This window comes from Alexandromys fortis, unplaced genomic scaffold, assembly GCF_014885135.2.
Source record: "Alexandromys fortis isolate MF-2015 unplaced genomic scaffold, M_Fortis_MF-2015_v1.1 scaffold_68, whole genome shotgun sequence".
Lineage (NCBI taxonomy): Eukaryota > Metazoa > Chordata > Mammalia > Rodentia > Cricetidae > Alexandromys > Alexandromys fortis.
Window position 1 is genome coordinate 192,676 of NW_026067948.1, and position 8,167 is coordinate 200,842.

Consider the following 8,167-nt stretch of genomic DNA (forward strand, 5'->3'; position numbering starts at 1 on the left):
ACAGTATCTAAGAGCTTACATCTGATCCACAAGGAGGAGGGGGAAGGAGGGAGGGAGGGGGAGTGGAAGAGGAAGGGAGGGAGGGAGAGAGAGAGAGAGGGAGGGAGAGAGAGAGAATGAACTTTTGAAGTCTGAAACCCCACAACCCTGTTATATACCTTGGGTGTTTTTATCTAAATGTATATCTTATGATTTTACCAATAAAGACTCATGAGACAGGAGCTGGGGTGAAAACCTGCTAGTTTGGAGAGATTGAGGAGAAACTCACTGACCTTCTTCCTTGGCTAGTATCACAGCAGAGCTTCTTTTCCACTGTTCCAATCCATAAGAGACTGACAAACTCAGTCCCTCCTTCTACTTCCTATGCATTTGTCTATCCATCTTCCAGATTCTTTCTTTACTCTCTATAAATATTTTCTATCAGCTAAATCTTGCTACTGGCGCTTCCTCCTTACCTCCAGTTTTTATTTGATTAATGCAATCTCAGGGTGTACAATGCAGGCCTTTGACACACCTTCTATATACTTAAGAAGGCAGGGGCCTTCTGTTTGTATCATCTCTAGAAAAACATTATTTCTACGAATGCTTTACCTACAGTTCCTTTTCAAATGACTTTGCTTGATACAATCAAAACACTTAACATTTTTATATTTCTTTAAAATCTTAGACATTACTTCTCCTATCAGAGAAACATCATAAGCATGAGATCTAATATCAAATGCATTTCTAATCCATTTATCTATTGGTGATGATCTTGTCTAAAAGGCCTTATCACCATTTTCATTCTGAATTAGCATTTTCAAAGGCCAAAGATTCAATTAATATTTCTCTGACTTCTGGATTTGATACTATTTTATTTACAGCTGATGCCAATCTTTGCAAAAAGCAGCGAAGGCTTATTTTGAGACTTATATAATTTTAATAATGACTCATGCCTCTTTCATGTTTCTTCTACCTTGCTTCATGCATTAAAAGCTTCTAAATAACAAAGGGCCAAGGTATCATCGAAAGCAATCTGCCTTTGAAATTCAACATATTGGCCCTACCTAGTAACTGATATCGGGAAATATCAATAGCTATAGCCCTATTTTGTTGTTCTATGGCCCTAGCTTCCTCTTGCTACCTTGTTCTCCATTGAAACTGAGGCCCAGCTTCCATTATTGCTGTTACTAAATCTTTCCAGTCTTGGGGGAATAGTTCTGTTCTGACTTGCTCATGAATTTTACATCTGCTTCACATAGAGTGAATGCATACTATATAAAATGAAGGTTTCATTAAATCTTTTCAAATCTAATATTTCTATAGGATTTTATTTAGCTTCCTCATAACCTTGAGGACACCTGCCATCTGCTGGTAGTTCTTGTATAACAGCTGGAGAAACTAAGGTTGGTTTTTGGAACAACCTTGGACCACCCTATTTCTGTTTTATCAAGCAGTGGTACAACAGATTCTTATCTAAATTCCTCTGAGTATTTCCCATAGTTTTATAAATAAGTCTTTATGTCAATCCCAGCTAAGTGTATCCCTCATTTACTGCTTCCATGTTCAAGCTATTCATAGCAGCACTATGGATCCTAGCACTCTGCACTGTGGTATTTCCCATTCTTAATGTGAGAAAGATTTTTCCTTTTATTGTTACTTAACTCTCTCACTAAAGACATCCAGGTGTCTCATCAATTCTTCTGAGTTTTCAGTTTTTCTGCAGTTACCTCTGCATTTGAGCTAGCTAGCTGTCTCTGGCTCAGGGCTGTGTGACACTCTGGGCCAGGCTGCATGGCACTGCACTCAAGGCCAAGGTACATGGTAGGAGATAGGTCAGGGTAGTGACAGCACTCTGAATGGAGTCTATTGTTTGCACATGTGGAGGAGTGTCAGCTGCAGTCATCATACTGCTGACTGACAAGAGATCATACTACTAGACAGAGCACCAATTATTGTTTTTATCTAAAATTATTTTTACCAATAAAGACTCAGAAGTCAGAAACTGGAGTGAAAACCTGCTAGCTTAAAGAAGTTGAAGAGCAACTCACTGACCTTCTTCCTTAGGCAGTGTCTTAGCAAGAACTCGTTTTCCCACCATTCCAATCCACAAGAGACTGCAAAACTATCTCCCTCCCTTCTACTTCCAATGCATTTCTCTATCCATCTTCCTAACTCCTTCTTATGCCCTATAGCTACTTCTTACAACTAGCTTCTGGTTTCACTTCCTGACCTCAGGTTTTCATTTGACTAATGCAATCTCAGGGTTCACAGCCTAAACAAAATATTTTTCCACACACCTCCAGCAAGGCCACACCTCTTAATCCCTTCCTTATTAGTCTACCAACTAAGAACTAAACATTCAAATATATGAACCTATGGGGGCCATTCTCATTCAAAGCATCACACTGCCACAATAATGATTAACCAACCACTTTCTCATTGTATTTAAAGCCTTCTTCCATGAAGAATTACATATTAGCTACTGTAAACCTAGTAAAAACTAAAAATTGTGCATGTCAAAGGGTTTTAGAGAGGATTGAACTTATTACTGATATTAAGCTAAATAGCTATGTAGCCAAACTGCCTTCTAAATGTTTACATTTACATCCTTAGACTGGTGCTACTATCTCTGCCTTGACCAGAAAATTCTTTTGCAGTGGGCAATAATTAATATAGAGATTCATAACTTGTCAAAGTATTGAGAATAAATAGCTGTTGAGTGCTCCACCCTGAATAAGAAATCTTATCACCTCCTCCAAAATACAGGAAACAATCCAGAAAATTGGACAGAAATATTTTAACAGTAGAGGATGGGAAAGAGTCCTATGAAACATTGTCTTCTTGAAATAAGACTGATATAAGCACCAAATATTATACAACCTCTACACCTCTACACTTAAGGATGAGAGAACATCACAGAAGAGAGGGCATAAAGATTGTAAGAGTTAGAGAACCAAGATGTCTGTTGTGAAATGCTATGTCAAAAAATATCAACAATGTGATCATTTAAAGAAGATCTGTATGATGGTATAGCACCAGGTGATCTGTCAATGTAGATGGGAAAAATTTCACAAGGCCTCACCCATAGATAAAAAAAAAGCACAGGCAATTAATTGTTGCTGGGGGTAGAGATTCAGTTTTCTTCAGGGATGAGCCCCATGATAGATTTTCTAATCCCTAGTGATCAACCTTAAAAACAACAACTCTGAATGGATTTCAATAATAAAGAAATTATTTGAGCCAGGCGGTGGTGGCACACGCCTTTAATCCTAGCACTTGGGAGGCAGAGGCAGGTGGATCTCTGTGAGTTCGAGGCCAGCCTGGTCTAGAAGAGCTAGTTCCAGGACAGGCTCCAAAACCACAGAGAAACCCTATCTCGAAAAACCAAAAAAAAAGTTATTTGAGAGGGACTGAAGAGGACATGGGAGGAGTTGGAAGGGAACATGGGAGGGGTAGAAATGGTGTGCATACAGTAAACAAGTAAGAAATTCTCAAAACAAAATCTAAAAAACAAAATAAAGTGATTCCTTGAAGGTATTTCTGAAATTGGCCAGACCCCACTTATTATAAAGTGCATGAGAAAGTACAAATTTGAAATTTTCTCTTAAAAAATGTTTGTTTTTATTATAGTGTAATGATGTGGGATTCCCATCCATACTATTGATTAATAAAGAAGATGCTTTGGCCTACAGAAGGGCAGAATAAAGGCAGGTGGGGTATCTGAATAGAGGTATAGAGAGACAGCAGGCAGAATCAAGGAGATACCATGTAGCTGCCAAAAGAGAAAGATGCCAGAAACTTACCTGCAGGCCATGACCTTATGGTGATACATAGATTAATAGAATGGGTTAATTTAAGATATAAGAGCTAACTAGGAATACACGTGAGCCATTGGTCAAGCAGTGTTATAATTAATATAGTTTCTCTGTGATTATTCAGGTCTGGGTGGCCAGGAAACAAAAAAGCAGTCTCTGCTTACCAATGGTGCCCAATGTGTGGCAATATACATCCACATAAAGCCTAAGAAAGCTTAAAAACGGCTTCTAGACCCACAAAATTAGAGCTTCTTGGTAGTCGTGTATTTTTAGATAGGCTCTGTTTGCTGGCAATGAGCAAAGGCATGGCTCCTTTGAGAGAAGGCTTCTTGACTCAGCATTGGCAGGATTGAACAGAAATCATCAATCTTAGCAGCAAGCACCTTTACCTGCTGAACCATCTCTTCTGTCTTGAAAGACTTCCCTTTGAGAAGAGGGCACGTTCCATAAACAGGCTGCTTGGGAAATTGTTTCTCCATGATTGAGTAGCTTAGATAATCAAGCATTCAGACATCAATCAATGTGGCTTTGGCCTAAGTTGGCTTGCCTGCTGCTTGTGTTGGTGGTATATCTTTTTGTGGTGTTTATGATGCTGCTCTTTCAGACACAGAAAACTCAAGAGTTAAAAAGTCATGGTTTCTATCAGATTTCAAAGACAGTCTGATACTCAGACAATATGTAGCAGGATTCCTTACTAGTCCTCTCATATGTGTACTTACATTGTAGAGGTGAGCAGAGTAGGAGCGGCTCATGATCTAGGAAAGGCTTAGCATGGGCAAGTGAAGACCCTTACCACTTAGTCTGTTTAGTCTCTGGAGCTAAACGATAGAAAGCATCATTAAATATTATAAACATCTAATCCAGCATAAACTAACACTTCAACAAATGCTAAGAGTTGTTGATATTACTTATTATTGTTATTATTATTGTTAATACTAAAATAGTAAATGTGCAAAAGAATAGATCTTCAGTAATCGAATGAAGAAGTTAGGTCCCAGGTTTCTGTTTTAGGGAGAGGGAGAGAGAGAAAGAGAGAACACAGCATGTGAAGTATTTCAATTTTATATTTTAGAGTTGGAATGACTTCAAATAATGACAGGTATAGCAATCTAGAATGCATGTGGGCAATATACATTGGAGATGTGAGATGAAGGTCAGTGATATGACAAACATCAAAGGAGCTGTGACTAGATATTGGGTTATTCATCTTTGGCAGTGGGCATCTTTCTGGATGACAGCATCATTAGAGGAGACAATTTCACATGATAACATCTCTATAAAAGTAAAAAATACCTGGGCCTTTGTTGGCAAGTTTTCTCATACCTAGAAGTGTCTCTAGAACTGTGGTTTCAGCAGATGGCCCAGAATTCTCTCTAGCCTCTAGCCACAGGAAGTGGCTTTTCTTGTGATAATACCAGGTGGCTGTCAGGGGTGCACTTGGTCATGAGCTGCCTGTATAGAATACATGTGCTGTATTTTTCAGTTTAGAAAATGTTCGATTTCAGAGAAAATCCTTAGAAGCTATTTCACTATCTTAAAATCTTTTCTCATTTCTAATTTAAAATGCAGAGACTTGTGGGGTGACTCATATATTTGAAGTACTCAGATTAAGTATGGGTGATCTCAACAGTGATTTACTGATGAAACATGGAAAATGAGTCATCTCCTTTATGGGTTTGTCCTTTGGAATCATCAGGCTTAGAGGTCTTTAATACCTTCTGAAGAAACTGCTCTTCTCAAGGAAAGAATGAATCCTCCTGTCCTTGAATTTTCGTTAACTAGAAACACTTACAGCATTTTTAAAAATTCCATCATCTAATTTAGTTACTTTTATATGCATCTGTAGTTTTTAAAATGGTTCTGTGTTGTGATGACTCTGGTTAATAAATTATGGAATGATATTTTCAGCACCAAAGTGGATATATGTACTGTGAACTGCAAATATTATTTATTATTCTGTAATTTCTGGAGACTATTTTATGCTTCTTTACCCCAGGATCTATTAGTTAGAAAGAAGTAACAATTTCTTAGAAAATGAAGTTTATATGGTGCTTATAGGAAATAGTTAGAAGTAAGATGATTTTTTGTAGCATGAATAATAAAAATTTAGAGACTGACATAGGGGTTAAAGCTGAACATCAGAGAAGCAGAGCAGTAAGCCACTAGAGAGACCTTTTACCTCTCTGCCAATACGCCAGACTGAAGGGGCGATCCTCAGACTGCCTAGACTGCACTGTGTCTCCACCAAACTTCAGACTCCACACTCCAGTGAGTTCCTGACTCTTTATATTCCCCTCTCCCAGCTGTATTGCTCCTATCAGCACCTCCCTAGTAATGGGATTAAAAGTATGAGCCCACCACCTGAATCTGTTTCTAGATCAATCTTGTGTAGCTCAGGGTAGTCTTGAGTTTACAGAGATTTGTCTCCAGAATCCTGCGATTAAAGGTGTGTGCCACCACTTCCTGGCCTCTTAGTGCCTTATCGTTGCACTCTGATCTTCAGGAAAGCTTTATTTATTAAAATACAAATAAAATATCCCTAAATTTTTCTTTTAAATTTACTTTTAGCATCATATTTTTATTAACTATTTTATAATTTCACACAAGGTACCCACACACGTTTACTCCCCAGTCCTCCAAGATCTGTTCTCCTACCCCTGCTGTCCCACAAATAAAAAAAAAAGTTCAATTTGTATTGTACATATAATCACTGGAGCATGGTCAAACTCCTGGTCGACAGCCTCTGGAGTAAAAATGAGTCCTTCCCCACACCCACCTCTGCCAGTAACCATAATGTAAGAGACCTCCCCCCAGATATCAATAATTACTGTATCCCAGTAACAGTTCTGTATGGAAGTAAGATATACACCCATCCCCAAAGATGGGTATGGTAATGCAGCCCTGTAATCAACGTGGAAATGGAATCATGAGGATCATGAGTTTGAGGCCTATCTGGGTCTGCATAGCAAGTTCAAAGCCAGTCTAAATACATTGAAAACCCTGTTTCAAAAAAAAAAAAAAGTGTTGGTCTGATGAGATGGTTCAGCCAGTAAGGGCACTTGCTGCTAAACCTGATGGCCTGAGTTTGATCTCTGAAACCTGCATGATGGTTTCTATGAATCTGACTTTCACAAATGCCCTAGAGTACACATGATCATCCTCATCTCCTCATTTTCGGTTTGCTTTCCCCCCTAAATTTATCATATTCAACCATTAGCCAGTTAGCTTGTTTATTAAACCAATCGTTGTGACATATAAAGGAATATTACAAACATGTCAGCAAAACATTAACAATCAGAAAAATTAGACCATGAAGACTGCCTATACATTACGTTGCATTATACATGCCTCCCACAGAATTGTCTTGACCCTGTTTGGGATTATGTAGGTTTAAGCCTGTCCAATCTTTTGACAATTTGACACAACATTATCACCTAAAAAATTCAGACTTAAGAACCGAGCATTTTATTTACAAAAACCACAAAGGCATAAAACATGGCAACACAGTCTTACAGTGTTCCAAGTAAGCCTACAATTTGTGTAGGACCTGCATTCATAGATATACTTGACTACATGAAAACTACAGGCCACAAATTAAACATGTCTGATGAGTGTACTCAGAAGACAGAGCAGTCTGGCCATATACCTGGATACTTACAGAAGTAGAAGAGTTTAGGTTTTGATACTTGTGAACAAAAAATAGAAATGAGAAGAAGCCCTGGTGTTAGCCTTAATATCCTTGAGAATAAAACATTGAACTTTAGAGTACTTTCAGCTCAATTATTTTCCAATTATTTTTAGGAGTGGGTATTCAGCTGAAGTAATGGAATCTTCTTGAGCCTGTATTGGACAACTGTTTACCAGAATGCTCTTCAATTTAGTAGCTCTAAATTTTCTGTGTTCCAGCGTTCTCTGCTGATCACACTGCTTCTTTTTCTTTTCCTTCCTTCCTTCCTTCCTTCCTTCCTTCCTTCCTTCCTTCCTTCCTTCCTTCCTTCCTTCCTTTTTTTGCATGTACACATGTGTATGTATATGTTTATAATTCTGGTATCTCCTAAATTTCTTTTTATTTTATTTTTGAGGGTATAATTACATCATTTCTCATTTCCCCCTTTCTTTCAAACACTCTCATATACCTCTTCTTTTCTTAAAATTTGTAGCTTCTGTTTAGGTCAGTGCCCCATTTTTTAATTGGGTTAATTAGCATTTTAACGTCTAGTTTCTTGAGTTCTTTATATATTTTGGAGATCAGACCTTTGTCTGTTGCGGGGGTGGTGAAGATCTTCTCCCAGTCAGTGGGTTGCCTTTTTGTCTTAGTGACAGTGTCCTTTGCTTTGCAGAAGCTTCTCAGTTTCAGTAGGTCCCATTTA